This window comes from Maylandia zebra, linkage group LG1, assembly GCF_041146795.1.
Source record: "Maylandia zebra isolate NMK-2024a linkage group LG1, Mzebra_GT3a, whole genome shotgun sequence".
NCBI lineage: Eukaryota > Metazoa > Chordata > Actinopteri > Cichliformes > Cichlidae > Maylandia > Maylandia zebra.
This window is the reverse complement of record NC_135167.1, coordinates 35,824,622-35,842,055: the sequence shown is the minus strand read 5'-3', so window position 1 is coordinate 35,842,055 and position 17,434 is coordinate 35,824,622. Positions and strand designations below refer to the sequence as shown.

The 17,434-nt window shown below is 38.9% G+C and overlaps 1 protein-coding gene across 3 annotated transcripts in view; it reads right to left on the bottom strand.

Moving 5' to 3' along the window:
• The window catches only part of samd4a (sterile alpha motif domain containing 4A), a 74,791-nt gene that overhangs the window by 37,941 nt on the left and 19,416 nt on the right, over positions 1-17,434 (bottom strand). The gene's annotated exons all lie outside the window — the stretch shown is intronic.

Genomic DNA, 17,434 nt, shown 5'->3' with positions numbered 1-17,434 from the left:
CACACACACACACACACACACCAGTTTAAACAGTGCTTAAAGTAGAGATGGACGATCCGATATTACGTATCGATCCGATACTGACCCAAATTACTGGATCGGATATCGGCCAGAAATAAAAAATGTAATCCGATCCATTAAATATATAAAAAAAAAAAAAAAAAAAAAAGCACCTCACAAAACTTGCTACACGGCATAACTCGGCTCATAGCTGTAGCACGTCGCAGCAGTATGCATCACGTGATAGAGCGGCTGTGTGTATTTGTAGCCTCACCAGCATTTCATCTCCGAGGAACTTATCCCAGAGAGAAGTAAAGCAAGTGTGTAAGTTCATCTCTGAATGTCTGTAAAGCATTCCCACGTTAAGCTTAACAACAGACATGTGGAGTGACTGCCTCTCTCTCCCTCCCTCTCCTGCTGCTACTTCAATCGTGAAACTGCTTAATGATCAGCGGATCGGCTTTTCTGTCGCGAGTCCATCTCTCTTCTTTGTTTTTGGCCCACTTCTCACCAGAAAGAGGAAACCAGCGGCTGAACAACAGCAGCACTATTAAGCTTGATAAGCTGTTGTTAGAATTTATTTAATATTACTTTCTACTCGAGGATCTTTTTCTACGTAGCTGACGGCTGGTAACTGTGCAGGGGCGGATCTAGCAAAGTTTAGCCAGGGGGGCCGATAAGGCATGAACAGGGAAAAGGGGGCACAAAGACATACTTTTCTTTCTTATTCTCATTTAAAATGTCTAGCGTTTAATAAATAATTATCTGACTCTTACACCCAAAGTTTTAATCTGATGTAAAATATATAGAAGTCCATTACTGTATATAGTAACTGTTAAGTCTAATATACCCTAGTAAGCTATAGTACTTTTTCCTTTGGGAAAGTACCATCTGTGAATTCTGCAATTCTGTTGAAGAAAGATGTTGAATCTATTTAATTATTCTTGAAAAATAATTTATTTCTGTGCATTCCCCCCCCTGCATCAAATTACATTTGATTACATCGATTAAGCATCATGAGGTGGAGGGTGGTTCCCTATTTTTTTTTTTTGCTGGGAGTTTGCAACCCTATTAGTTGGGTTGCTTAATATTTCTGCTAAGTACTCTTTAAAATACCAGAATAGGGAGGATGGAGTAGGTTTAAGTTTATTAGATTGATCAGTGTTGCTGAACTATGAAATATTTTGGGTGCAGTGTATTTTTTTTTTTTTTTTAAAAACATACAGGTATAACAGAATAGCTTTAGTGTTGTTATTTATTTAAACTTGAGTATAAACTTATATAAAATGCAGCAAGATATTAAAAAAATATTTTATTGATTTATAAAAAAAAAACAAAAACAAAAAAAACACTATATCGGATTCATATCGGTATCGGCAGATATCCAAATTTATGATATCGGTATCGGACATAAAAAAGTGGTATCATGCCATCTCTAGCTTAAAGTAAGATTTGTTTTATGATATCTAAAGGAGCATCAGAGGGGAATGTAATTTATAGATAGACAGATGAATTAGTGAACACATGTATGACTGAAAATAGAAGACACCAAGATGATGTCAGACCCTGCACCCCGCACCATCATCGTTCTATTTTGTTCCTTCTAAAAACACCCAGGTCTGTAGATTGCTAACGGAGGCCATACAGTTTTGGACATAACGTGGAGGTCATGGAGCTCTATTGTTGTCCCAGTCAGTAGGCCATAAGAGGTCCATTCCTATAATCTTGGACCAGGGCTATAGATACAAACAGGTCAGGGCAACAACTCCGACAGCCACACAAATAGAGACACGAGGCACTAAGAAGGCCGGCTTCACTTCCGGCTTGTGAGACACGTCTGTATGATCCGTCCACAGTAGTAATTCTTAACAAAACATGTCTTACTTTGAAATCCCACACATGAGGTGTGGGGGGGGGGGGGGGGGGGGGGGGGGGGGAACAGAAGAAGAAGAAAAAAAAAATCATCAGCTTATCCTCCTGTTCAAAGACATCCCAAGGTCTTACTGTGGTGATGTACAGCTCTCTCTGCCCTGTCAAGTGGACAGATGCAGCTCTGACTGGGCAGATGGAAGACCCGTAAACCCTGAAGCCCCCTAAACAAGGCTCATGTTTACATCTCTGTGAAGTTGGACCCTTTACAAACATACAAGACACAGACGTGGTGACAGCAGTTCTTTATTTGAACAGTAAAAATACTGTGGCTTGCAATGGGACACAGACACTCCCGCTCCGCTATCACGTCCGCTCTCCTTTCTCCAACTGTCACTGTGAACATATAAAGAGTCACAATCACATTCACATCCCAGCACACCTGTTCACCCCGCCTCTGCGCCGCCCCAGGAGCTCACTGCGCCACCCCTCCTCTGCAGCCGGCCAGAGACCACACCCACGCCACAATCTCCTAATGAAAGATGACCAGGTGAATACACACATTTACTCCAGGCTGGTATGTATTTTGACGATTTAGTTTGCTTTTAGACTTCCTTGTTGTTATTTAGAGAGCAGGTTTATAAAAATTCTCTCATAATCTATAACCTTTCATTTTTACCTGATAATGAGACATTTAGTAGGATTTAAGGCAGAGCATCCAAAAAAGAGACACCAAATATAAGGTCACTGTCGGGACCTTCACATTTCAAGTTAACAGTAACAGCAAATATGCAGGAGAGACAACTGTTCAGTTTATACCTTTAATTTGGACAGACATCTTTTCATCTAAGATTTGTTCTGAAAACTAAATCTGTGCTCTGTTGCCAAACTCAAATTAACAGAGTTCTGTAGGTGGCAAAAATTTCTCCCAACACAATGGTCAAAAGTTCTTTAGACTTTCCAATCCTGCAATCAATTGTTGACAGAGGAAATCCCACCTCTGCAACCCCTCAGTGACCTGTAGTCGCCACAGAAACACAATTTCTACAATAGAAAACAAATAGGCCACTCTCTGAAAGGAAAAAAAAAAAAAAAAAAAAAAAAAAAAAAAAAAAAAAGAACTGTCCCTATATCTATTAAGAAGGCTAAAAGACAGGAGTCACGTGGGACCGCCGAGGAAGATGTCTGCTCCTAAAGCCTGTTGATTAATGTTCTGAATTTGGAAACGTACACTTCAGTTGTAGTCATAAAGTGGACACCCCTTGTCGACTTTGAAGTTTTTCAAGGATTACAGCCTTTGAAAAAAAGGCAGGTAATAACAAAGCAAACTTTTTCCAAAGGAGATACCACGAGGAAGAAGCAAGCTAGCATTAGCCTCGTTCCGGAGCCGCCCGAAAACACACCTGTATCTGATGCCGCCTCTCCAGCAGCAGCGGAGGAAGGTACGGGGAGCGAGAGCTAAAAGGACAAAATTAAGAAAATGAATGCTACTCTTCAGGTCGTAGCTAAAGATGTCACCACTATTAAAGAAGCGACTAAAGAACTAAAAGATTCAGTGGAGGAGATAAAATTGAGGTTAGGAGAGGCGGAACACCGTATATTAGACATGGAAGATGCCAGCATGCTTACTGAGGCAACAGTGGACAAATCTGAGAAAAGGTTGGAGGTGTTGTGGTCAAGAGTGGAGGACCTTGAAAACCGTAGTAGGAGAAACAATGTACAGATTATTGGACTTAAAGGAGGTGTGGAGGAACCCGGGAAAGGGGATAAAAATGTAACAGAGTTTCTGGCCAAAACACTTGAGCTTTATGGAAGTGAATTTGAAATTGAATGTGCGCATTGTTCCCCTGTACCAATGCCAGAATCTAACGAGCCTCCCAGGGCCATACATGTCCGCTTTCTACGTTCATCTGCCACGGAGAAAGTACTACGGGTGGCCAGAGAGAAGCGTGGAATCGACTGGCAAGGCGCCAAGCTTTCCTTCTTTGAAGATGTTACAAGAGAGCTGGCGGAGAAGAGGAAAGCATTCAACCCGGTGAAGAAGCGTCTCCGAGAGCTACAAGTGAAGCATAGGCTGGTGTATCCTGCAACACTTATTTTTACGTGACAAAAGAAAATATTCAAAGACGGAAAGGAGGCTGAGAAATTTCTGCAGGAGTCGACTTAGGAGTGCAGAGCATAATGTAACAAATTGGAGAAATGTGTGTGAATTAAAAAAAAACAAAAACTAAGGTAACAAATAAACAATGGGTAGAACGGGGCTGCGGCAGCTGTGCTGCTGTCGGGGACAGTTAACGTGTCTCACGGACCAAGGAAAGTTTAGTGACTCAAGTTAAAGTTAGTTAGGGTTGGGTAGAATGGGAGGGAGGGGTTGCTTAGCAACGTTGTTCTGGGTTGTTATGCAAAGGGTGTTTGTTTTGTTCAGGTTTGTCTTTTTTAAGACAGCTAGTTTGATGGTACCAGATGGGTTTTGTAATATTGAGTGCCTATGTATATATTTGTGTTGTGTTGTAAAGTGCACAGGGAGTGTCCTTCCCCCATTTTTTATTAGAAAGAGATGAGCAGGTATACTAAAATAATATCGTGGAACATAAAAAGATGTGGGGGCCCAATTAAAGGAGGAAGGTTCTGACATAAACATACAGATATAGCGTTTATTCAGGAATCCCACATTGCTGGAGAAGAAGAGGCAAAAAAGTTTAAAAGAGACTGGGTGGGCTCCATTTTTCATAATTCATACTCAAGTAAACAAAATGGTGTTTTGAACCTTATTAATTTAAAATTAAGCTTTGTGTTGTTGAAAAAAATATAATGATAAAGAAGGGCACACTATATGCTTGGAAGCTTTAATCAATGGGGTTTGAATGGTTTTGTGTAATATCTATGCACCTAATAAAGAATAAACCAGATTATTTTTTTTATTTTTTTCCTCTTCTTCACAGAATTAACAAGATAATAGGTGATCGTGAGGGGCAGGTAATATTGGCCGGAGATATCAACCAGGTGATGGATGGGATAATTGATAAAAGCAAACCCAGGGGTAGGTCTACACCCAGGGACAGACAGGCTATTCAATTGCTGACGGAGGATCTTTGCCTAGTAGACATTTGGAGGTTAGTTAATCCTAGTTCAAGGAAATATACATTTTACTCCAATTGTCATAAAATGTATTCAAGGATAGATTTCGCCTTAATATCAAAATCTTTGGTAGATTCAGTTGTAGATTGTGAGATTGGTGCCATTGCGATTAGTGATCACACCACGGTAGAGTTGTAAATTGATTTAAACACAGAACAAAAAGGATGTTGTTGCAAAACAAAAGTTTTAGTGAGGAATTAACAAAAGATCTTAAAATTTTCTTCAAAATCAATATGGGTTCCACACAAAGTAGCCACAGTTTGGGAAGCGTCTAAAGCATACATAAGAAGAAAGATAATTACATATGCGACAAAAGTTAAGAAAAGTGATTTAGAACGGGAAAAAACTTTAGATAAAGAAATGCATGAAATGGAGAAGGATTTAACAAGACAATACTCAAATGATAAATACCAGACTATCTGTAAATTAAAATACCAGCTGAATGACACTTATAACAAAAAGGTGGAATATGCCGTATTTAGGCTTAAACCAAAATTTTATGAAGGTGGTAAAAAGAATGGTAGACTATTAGCGAGGCAATTGAAGCAGCAAGATAATCATAGATATATTATTTAAGTTAAGAAAGACAGCCAAGTGAAATAAATCTCCTCATCAAAATAAATAAATTTAATTTTCAAATCATTTTATCAAGATTTGTATACTTCTGCTGGTGCACTTAATGAGGAGGAGGTGAAGACATTTTTTTCAGGTCCACAATTATCTACTCTTTCTGACGAACAAAAAACAAGACTGGATGCGCCTATAAATGAAGAAGAGGTCAGAGCTGCAATCTCATCAATGAAAAATGGGAAATCGCCAAGTTTGGATGGCTTCCCGATTGAGTATTATAAGAAATATATTGATATTTTAGCTCCAGTCTTGCATAAAATTGATCTTGAGGCACTAGAAATAGGCTCCTTACAGAGTACATTTAACGATGCACTAATCTCCCTTATTCCTACCAAGGATAGGGATATATCAGACCCAGCAAATTACCGGCCAGTAAGCCTTTTAGGAGTCGATTGCAAAATTTTGACAAAGGTTTTGGCCTTCCGCTTAGATCAAATATTACCAGATATCATCACTTCTTTATCTCATGCACAAAAGCAAATCTAGTCTAGCCCCTGTTGCGGCCTTCTCTCTTGATGCCGAGAAGGCTTTTGGCCGGGTAGAATGGGGCTTCCTTATGCCAACCCATGCAAAGTTTGGGTTTGGGCCTATGATTTTGTAACTGGGTCAAACTGTATATTCAAGCCCAAGGGCAGCAGTTTTGACAAATTGGATTGGTGTCAGAGTTTTTCCATCTCACTCACGGGACCCAGCAGGGGTGTTCTTTGTCCCCGCTGCTCTTCACAATATTTCTGGAACCACTGTCCTTAGCTATTCAAGCTAACAGGGATATCAGAGGTGTTCACGCAGGGAGTATGGAGCACAAGTTATTTCTATATGCTAATGACATCTTAGCAGTATTAACGGATCCCATTGAGTCTCTACCAGTGCTACACACATGAGTTGAGTCATTTTCAAGGTTGTCAGGTTATAAGATAAACTGGTACAAATCAGAAGGCATGCCACTATCAGCATCATGTCATTCTAGATACATTACTCCATTCAATTTTAAGTATTTACCTCAAGGTATGAAGTATTTAGGAATATTAAACCCAAAATTAGAGGATATTATGCTTTCAAATATCGAACCTCTCCTCCTAAAGATAAAAACAAATCTGGATAAATGGGGTAAATTGAATCTTACATTATTGGGTAAAATTAATGTGATTAAAATGATGGTGGCCCCACAGTTCAATTATGTTTCCATGATGTTACCTGTAAGAATTCCTTTACACATATTTAATCAATTTGAAAAGCTAATTAAAGATTTTTTATGGAATAACAAGAAGCCAAGAGTGAATATAAAGTAAATGTGGGCTTCTAAAGACACTGGGGGAATGGCCCTTCCAAATGTGAAGTTGTATAATTTAGCATTTGAAATGTCAAGACTGGGAAAACACTGGACAGGATCAGACTGAGCTGAGCTGGATTAAAATCGAACAGGAACTAGTGAGCCCTTTTACACCCTTGGATGTTCTCTCACAGGGCTCAGCTATTAATGGACAAGACTTTCATGATAGCCTAGTGCTCAGGCATTCTAAGGCTGTCTGGGTAGAGGTGCACAAGGTGTGTGGAGCATCTCATTTAAGACAACCTTATACCTCACAACACTGCTGTACAAATTAGGAAAAAAAAAAAAAACAGTGTACCGGAAGGAATCCAAAGTCAAAGGCATACACAGGATAAGTGATCTTTACTCAGGGGGAGTGTTTATGTCATTCGCTGAATTAACACAAAAATATGGTTTGATAAGAGAAAATAATTTTTGGAAATATTTACAAATAAGGGATTGTATTACCAAAGGAAAATTTACTCAAAGCACAAATACGGTGGTGGGATTTTTATAATTGTCCAGAACAGCACATAGAGCAGCTGTTTAACAATCTAAAAAAAAAGGGGATATGTGAAAACTTGAGGATTATATGGCAGAGAGATTTGAGTTGTGTAATTTCTAAAGAAGATTGGTGTAGAATTTTGTCATTCTCCAATAAATATATGAGAGAGGCCAGAGGTAAATTTACTCAGTACAAATTAATACACAGATGGTACTTAACTCCTTTAAACTTTATAGAATGGGGAATCAGTCCCAATAATATATGCTGGAAATGTAGCTCAGATCCAGGGACATTTATGCATGCTATTTGGGAATGTGGGAAAGTTTATCCCTTTTGGCAAAAAGTATTGGACAAAATAGAAAGGTGGATTGGTTTGACAATACCCTTGTCACCAAGACTGTGCTTATTAGCGGATCGGCCCCTACCTTTTGTGGTTATAAAGGTAGGGGTTCCTCCAGAATATAATAGGTGAGAAGAAAATATGCTGAAAATGGTTTCATATGAAAAGTTCTTGGCTAGGATTAATGATAATATGGAGGGTTCTGACAAATCATGGGCATGTGTTTTTGGCTGAGATTGATGGATTTTATTTTGTCAGGGTAATTATGTTTTGTTAAATTTTATGCTTGCTGTGTTGTATGTTTGTTTAGGCACTCAGTAAAGGAATAACTTAAGAATTTGATTTTATTGTCCCTTTTTTTTTTTGAGTACTGAATGTTAGTAACTATTAAAAATATACCCAAAATGCAAAGGTGAATTAACCATGGGATTGGAAGCAGTCTTTTTTTTTTTGGTTTTGTTTGTTTTTTGTTGTTATTTTGTTTGGTTATATGTTAAAAACAAATAAAGACTTCAAGTACAAAAAAAAGGCTAAAAGACAGATATGTTTCCGCAATAAGCCAACATCAGTGTAGTTTAAGACAAATGACAATCAAAACATAAAACCCAGGTGAGACTCCAGTGCCAGAGGGCATAATCACCATCATAATACACTGTCATAATTTAACAAAATCGTAACAACCAGCAGCATATCAAAACTACTAGAAACAGGAACATAGAAAAATATACACAGAACAAATAAAAGCTCTCTCTTGTGTTGTAGGGGTGGGCGATAAACGATATACGATAGAAACGATATAAATTTGGCCAACAATAGAGATTTGAAGTCATCAAGCTGCGCCTGTTTTGGTTGAAAGCATCGCAGCGGCTAAAACCATTATCATCTGCAAATTATGGTGGGCGACAGTCATAGCAAAGAGATGAAGCACTGTTGAAATATGGGGAAAGCCAAAAACTGCGCTTCCTCCACTTCCGTAACATTGATTCATTAATGCTGAATTCTCTCGCAGCTGCTCTATTCCCATGTTGTTGCAGTATATTAATAACTAACCTTGTATTGTGGATTAATAATCTCAGTTGTTCTCCTGACTGAAGTTTGGCCCGTGTATAGCATCCTGCTATGCGATTGCATTTGTCCCTAACCAACAGAATCCCTCATGTTAACTTTTATCGAGTGGAAAAAAAATTGCTGTTCATCCTCCAGCTTCACTGTGCTAATGTTATGCTACTATAGCTGTGTCGCTAGCAATCACGTAGCACAACATTATATACACCAGGTAGTTGAACTTCAGTAACCCTACAAACGGCACTGGTGTTTAGTTTTCTGTCTTCATTTATGTTGGAAGTGGTAGCAGAGCTGTACGTTTTAATTCGTTTCAAAAATCTCTCAGTCAGAACATGGTATGAAATGTTTAGGTGTAAACTAGCGAGCTAACTTCCTGTTTACTTCTAACTCCGTTAAATTTAATAAATTCTGTTTTCATGGATGCATGGATGTAAAACTTAATTGTTACACCCGATAAAGCAGCAAAGCTGATGATTTAATTAAAGACGAAAGAATTTAGATCGTTTTTAACTCTTAGTGTTCATTTGACTTTGGGACCTGAATTGGATGGAGTTTTGGACCCAGATTACTCCGAAGCTTTTCACCAAGGCAGCCGTAATGCTCTGACAATCAATCAAGCAGTGCGGCTTACCAAAGTTGTACTAAAACATTTTTTAACAGATTTCTGCATGCAGAAATCTGTTCGAGGTCAGTAAGCACAACCAGAATTCATACATAAGGCACACTCTCAATTTTTGAGAAAATTAAAGGATTTTAAGTGTGCCTTATAGTGTGGAAAATACGTTATACAGAAGAAAAGAATATACTGTATCGTGATATATATCGTTACCGCACATGCTTGAAATTATATCGTGATATGAATTTTAGGCCATATCGCCCAGCCCTAGTGTGTTGGTCTTTTTGTCATGTAATAAATGTAGGTAAGCCAGTGCTCTCTCTTTTCCATATTCTCCTATCCCGGGCACCCTATACGTTAGTGGTGCAACGGATCAAAAATTTCACGGTTCGGATTGGATCACGGTTTTAGGTCACAGATCGGATCAATTTTTGGATCAGCAAAAAAAAAGAATAAAAAGACAAAAATTTAACATTTACTTATTGAAGTATTTTTTGCCTGTTAAAAACATTCAACTCAAGACTCATTCCACGCAATTATTAAAAAAAAAAATTATGGTACAATATAGGCCAGTACAGTCTTTGTATCTACCACTCAATTCAATTTTATTTATAAAGCGCCAAATCACAACAACAGTCGCCTCAAGGCGCTTTATATTGTAAGGTAGACCCTACAATAATATATACCGCTCATTATATCGTATTCTGCTGTGATATAATGAGCTGTCACGGTCACGTAGCTTTCCGTTGCCCTGGAGGTCCACCCATTTGTAGTAGTTAGGGCAACAGAAGATGCCTGGGACAGTTCAGCCACAACTTAAAGCTAAACACCCCAATAGCTTTTGTAATAGCTTTAGCCCGGTCGGATTGGGGAGCAAAGGGCTGCTTAAATACCACAAACTCCTCTGCTCCTCCACTTGGACCGCTAGCGCTGGCCATAACTATCGCTTGACAGACCCACCACGCGCACCATACGCATACTTTTTTTTCTCCCTTCTTTTTCGAATCTTCAGATCACGTGCGTGCCGAACCGTGGAGTGGGATCGGTTCGGATTACGGATCAACCGTGATCCATTGCACCACTACTATATGTCCTTTCAAGTTTTGAAGCCGAGTGCACTATCACTCTTTATTCTAAAAATTAATACAATGTTTTCAACAGCAGGAGAACTGCTGTGTGTGAATTACCTAATGTTTTGGTAGATCACCATCAGTATTCTAATCTATCAAAAATGAATGACTCTTCAGATTTTTCTGTTCCACTCATCAGACCAACCCCACCCACACTCTCTCTTTGCATCTGAGCAAAGCTGGCCCCACTCACTCACAAGTGCTTGATTTAGTGATCTGGGTTTCAGATGCCTTTAGTAAGGAGATCAGCTAATGTGAATGGATGCCATGAATGGAAATAAATACTGCACCAGACCAAACTGTCTAGAAACAGACAGCCTACACTTCGAGTAAGACAGCTAAGGGGGAGGAGGTAGGATAAGAGGGAGGCAGAAACTTGGGATGGGGTGGGGGGATAGATGGAAGGAATGAGAGTGAGGTGTGTGAAGGGAGCCTTGGAGTTACTCCACTCTGCTCCAAGGATGATGTAATTTTTCATTCCTATGAATGAGACAAGCCTTACTCCATCTGGGAACAGGAATTGTTCCATGATTAAAACTCAGTTATATCCAAATGACTGGAAAACATTAAGATGTAAAGCAGAAATCCTGAATACTTTGGTTAAACTTACAGAAGTAGTGGTGCATAGCTAGCTTAAAAAGTAATCATTACATAAATGTAATCTTTTGTCAAATATTTGAACTGACTTGGGCAGACTAAGAGAACCATCAAAATTTACATAACGAGTCCATAACAAGGCCTGACTAAGCAATACTAACCACCAGCAAGTAAAATGTGTCAAACAAACATGTCAAAGACAAATCAAAAATACTACATTGTTAGAGTAATTTTGTTTGAGATTAAAAATGATGTACATGCTTCTTTTACCATGCATCCCTTCACAACACAAAAAGCTTCCTGTTCTCCCACAAACTACAATATAAAGACAAAACAAAACACTGAAAAACATCTGTATATAAAGAAGAAGATTTTACATCATTCAAATGTTTGGAAGAATGTTGATATAACTATATGAACCCGCTTCCAATGCAGATGACTACACCTAGAATGAGTTTTACATCAGCAATGAATGGATGCCACTAACACATACATACTGTCAGATCGATTCACTAGCCAGAAGCTTGGTGTGTGTGTGTGTGTGTGTGTGTGTGTGTGTGTGTGTGTGTGTGTGTGTGTGTGTGTGTGTGTGTGTGTTTTTGTGTTCCATGGCTAAAGAAGGAGACAAACACTGAGCAAAGCTTGGAAAACTTAACACCATGAAATCAGGATCCCACTTCAAGCTTACTGGGCAATTACTCCAAGGTTAAAAGGTCAAGAGGTCAGTTCCTCCCACAGTGAATCCACGCTCTCTCACCACATGAGTCATTATAGAGTCACTGAGAGCTTCACTGGAACTATGACGAACTTCTTCACCTCTACAAACACACCTCAGACACCTGTTTCTGTAAATAGATGCAAGGGAGCTCCATGAATAACAACCTACTGTGTGTGTGTGTGTGTGTGTAGCCAAAATAAAAATGTGAGAGGCGTGAGACAATCAGAATGAGACAACCAATAAAAACAACACAAAACAAAATGATAGAAGCGCATTGTGTCATTTTAAATGAGACATAGGTATGTTAGCTTTGCTCCTATACTAGTAGGCACAGTCGTGGGCATGCTGGGAGATGATGAATCATTGCGAAGAAATGCTGAAAAAGAAAGTCAGACACAAACACACAGGGAAAGCTCAGAGGGAGAGAGGCTGACACAGCATTTCCCAGATGTGAACAATGTGAACTCTGTGTGCCATCCCTGCCCTGGCACTGCCCTCTGACACCCTCTCTGGCAACAAGACAAAGGTGCTGCTTTCAACACAGCCCTGTTTCATAGTATAATTTCTCCACTGTCAACCTCATATCAAACTGCCCACCTTTCTCCCACAACACAGACACTGTGCTGGCACAGGAGGTACAACAGATACACAGAAAGGAAAAACAGGAGATCACTGTAACAAGAGCACAGTCTACATACGCAACACCAGTTTTTATTTATTAGCCTGCAATCACATTCTTGTTATTACATAAAAATCGTTAGTAATCATGCCACAAAGAAGTTGTTCCCATTCACAATATAGTACGTGAAGTTCTTGGTGATCCTGCTAGTAGGGCTGCTCGATTATGGCAAAAATGCTAATCATGATTATTTTCACTGAAATTGAGATCGCGATTATTTGATGATATTTATTTAACCCTTTAAGACCTACTATAGAACCAAGTCCGCCAGAGCTTATATTATTTTTTTTACATGTTGTAGTGCCGTTTGTGGGAGCATTTCAATTTGCTATGCAACTGTTATAGCCCATAGTTTAATAATATGTATGCATTAAGTCCATAGTAACTACATTAATTGCAAAAAAGTGCAATAAACTACAAAAAAATTGAAAATCGTTTTTGTTTTTTGTTTTTTACATATATTTCTACTTGGAGAAATTTAAGAGGTTTATCCCTCAAAACTTTAAATACAAAAAAGTTGCAAAAAATAGTTTACAACAACAGGAAATTTATTTTGAGTGTCTTCATAGTTTTATTTTGGAGATACACCAATTTTTATATACTGCAGGAAAAACGAAAAAACAATCCTATGATGCAAATTTGCAACGAAAACAGCAGGTGCATCAAAATAAACTATTTCCAGCAGTGCAATTTGAGTTCTAAGCTCCCAGAAACTATTCAGAAAGGTCAAACATGACCAGTATAGGCTTTTAAGGCCTACAAGTAAAAAACTACAAATTTCCGCGAAAATGACGTCACTTCCGGTTTCAGGCAGGAAATGGCGGACATGCGACAGTTCGCGCTGACGTCTTTTTCACTGTGGGAAGTGTTACGAACAGCTGATCAGATCGGCAAAGCGTGTTTCTGGAATATTGTGTTTTTGTTCCTGCAAGAGCTTTTAATGCAATATTTGCAAAGCTTTATGTGGAAGGAAACCGTGACCGAGGACAAGCTGATGGCATCAGATGTAAGTACAATTCCTCCGGTTTCATATGCAAAACAAATTATTGCGCTAGCTTACACGGTTCCGGTTCTACAGGGATTTAAAAATAGTTACACAACACGGAGCGTGCTGCTCTGACCGGCTTTAAAGGGTTAACAATGACTTTAAAAAAATAATATAAAATAGTGTGCAAAACCACTGAAGTTTTTTTTACCTCTCTTTTCAACCAGCGGCAGTCACTCTCCTCTCCAAATAACTTCTGCTTAGCTTTCCGAGCTTCCCTCGGGTCCTCTTAATCAGCGGTCTCCAACCTTTTTTGCGCCACGGACCGGTTTATGCCCGACAATATTTTCACGGACTGGCCTTTAAGGTGTCGCGGATAAATGAGGGAGGGGCTAATAATCGGCTCGGTCATTTTTAATGATCGTTGAAAGCCCAAATCGTAATCGTGATTAAAATTCGATTAATTGAGCAGCCCTACCTGCTAGTGTTTTTTTTAAATATGGCGGAACATGAAGACATTTGGCTGTCTTCATGTTTTAATGTGGCTGTTCCACCATATTTAAAGAATGGTAAACGAACAATAACCAGCAAATCGAAAGGCTGGAACCTGCATAAAAAATAAAGCAGTTTGGAGTAAGGGGTGTGACTCTTTTTTCCCCAAACATCTCCCTCAGCAAAGTCTATCAATACAACACTGTCCAGCTACAGCACAAATCTGAATGCAACAAGTTCTCTCTTGTTCTGAGAAGACTGTTCAACTCCAATTCTGTGAGCAAATGTATCCACTTCAGAAACTTAAAGCCCCTTTTCACAAAATAAGACATGAACATGTTTCTCAACACAGCCACAGCCCTGGAAAACCCCACAGTAACACAAGAAAAAAAAAAATCTTTGTGGAAAAGCAGAGCAGTCTCTTGTAGACATTTTAAATACAGACTGGCCTTTTAGAGAGATTTCAGTCTATTTAAATTGCACATTTTAACCAATGAAACATGAATCAGAATCAGAATCAGAATGGGTTTTATTGCTATGACATTTATTTGTTAATAATTAATCAAATTAATTAACCACTTATCCCACTCAAGATGTATTCGTTTCTTCTTTAGATAAATGCATGTCAGCCTATTCAATAGGGATGGGAATTAAGAACCAGTTCTTGTAGAAAACCGATTCCCAGTAGTCCAATTCCTTGGAATTGTTAGTCTGCCTGCCTATCAATCCCGCTTATCAGTTCTTGCACTCGCACTACAATCAGCTGATTTTAGTTTGCGTGTCAGAGAAGGAAAATAGTGACAGTTTAGAGAATGGATATGGGCATTTATTTTTATCGCACAAATGGACGAGATAAATGGTAAAGCGGAAAACTGCATCCAGGACAGAAACAACCGCATTATGCTGCTAACATAGCTTCGGTTCAGTTTGTCCAAATTAAAGGTATAAAACTGAACATCTGCACTACAAGTTTCAGCCCAGTGACTGAGTAGTTCACTACAGGATTCTAATCACTGACAAATAGGAAGGTAGTATTGGCTCATTACTTTGAGATGCACAGTTTTTCTGCTCTAAAAGAAAAGAAAATAACACTTCAAACAGCCAGGATAGCAAAAACAACTACAGGAAGTCAGCTCAATTAATACCAATAAAACTGGCTCTCCTGGAAAGGGGAGTTTAACTCTGACCCTAGGCTGGACACAGTGTGTCCTCTTCACAACCAACTTTGATCACAAGACACAGGCAACAGTGATGGAAACAATGTGATTGATTTAGCTCATTTGTTACACATTGGTTATGTTCAAACACTCCCCCAATGAGCACGAACACACACACACACACACGAAGGCACATGATTCCACTCATTCTAAATATAGATGGGTCAACAGCATACAAAGCCACAACGAGGCAGCTAGCACAACAGATAAGCCTATATTAGTGGTTAGTAAAGGGACACAAAATCCCAATCATCCTTACAATGACACCAGCTTTGAATTTGTGCATTAACGGTGAGGAAAGGGAGGAAAAGAACATTGTGTATGAGTTGGTGGGTGTCTGATGATTTCTGTAATAAAAAGAGTGAGGTTTTAAATTAAAATTAGGATTACATTTAGGATGGAATGATAACACAGATACAGCTGATGTGTAAGCAATTAGGCTAGGGAATGCATCTAGTTTAAGAAAAATCCTACAAGCCTCACATTGTTAAAGACTTTATCTGCGAGTTTGGCCTCTAAACTCCATCCTGTGCTTCTCCTGTTAGCAAAACAAACACAAGACTGGTTCACTTTGTCCCATTTCTGACAGCTTGCTATAGCTGCTGTTGATCCAACACGTAGTCTTGTTCGCCATGTTTCCTTAACCAACCAAGAGGACAACAAACAAGAGAGAGCTTACCAACAATAAAAAGAACAGGACTTAACTAGGAAAGGACCTACCAACAGGGCTAAAAACGAAACAATGGAAGAGACAAAAGATGGGAGGAGACAGAAATGTTTGAGTGAAAAGTCCTAGAGTAACTTTTTAAACCACAGACACATGAAAAAATTAAATCCTGGACAGAAAACAACACATATGGATTCACAAAAATTTCGGTGTCCAGGGAAATAATCTGTATAAAACGCAGTCTTGAGAAAGGATCTAGTGGGGGTTACTTAAGGAGAATGATGTTAAGAAAGGCTGAGTAGTAGATATTGGAAGTAAGGGGTGGTGGGTATTGAGGAAAAGTTCCTACTCCTGCTTTCCGGGTGGATTCTCCAGCTCAGCAGTGGGGAATGTGCTGGCATACCACAGGGCTTGCTGCTGAAGAATGCAGCAATTTCTAATGGATCCAAGTTCTCTCTCTTACAAACAGACATGCAGACCGAGCCCCAGACCTCTCCCTACTCACACCAAAGCTTCCACTTTCTAGTCACTCGCAATATCACCATGTCCAGTCATTTACACAAAAAACCTACATAAGATATGGTCAGCACTACCACTACAGTACATGACAAAATCATAACTATGACACTTCACCGTGCTTCAGCACCAAAGCACATACAAGCATAAACAATGGGATTTTTGAAATACCAAGTGTCTACAAAAAATATACAAACACATTAAAGTACTCGTGTCCCTGTATACTTTCAGTGAAGCACAAAAATATGTATGAAATTCAATTAAAAAGCAATTATTCTCAATCTTAAAATAATGACAGGGTATGTCTATTAACACAAGTACAACCTAACCATAACCCAATTGTAACCCTGACAGTAAAACCAGATTTTGAGTCTCAAAAATGCCTTCAGACTCGTGGGGACTGGGATTTAGGTGCCAATAAGGGCTGTTGGTTCCCACAAGTATAATAAACTTCCAATTTTTGGTCCCCACCACACACACACTAATGTGTCTTCTTTTCTTTTTCTATATATAAAATGAGTGAAAAAGCAGCCAAAGACCTTAAGAAATCCTGGAGAACTATCAATCAAGACCACTTTAAAAATGACAAGAAAATGCTCCTTGGAAGCAAAATACAAAGAATTGGCTCAAGACATAAACACAGTACTGTATGCATTTATTTTCTTTTAAATTATAGAACTGACTCCCGCTATTATATTTCTAAATTGTATCATTGATGCCCCGGCAATATTGCTCACCTAAAATTAATGCAAATAAAGCAAAGTGAATTGCATGAGAGAGAGAGAGCGCATGTTGTGACAAAAAGGCAGGCAAGCTCCCAAATCCTAAATCCAGACAGGATACGGGGAAAGAAAAGGAAGAGGGTGACAAATAGAGCACCAAGCTACCCAACCTGGTAACTGTGATAAACATCATGCCAAGTGCTGTACAACAACAGACAAGGAGACTACACAAAGAACAT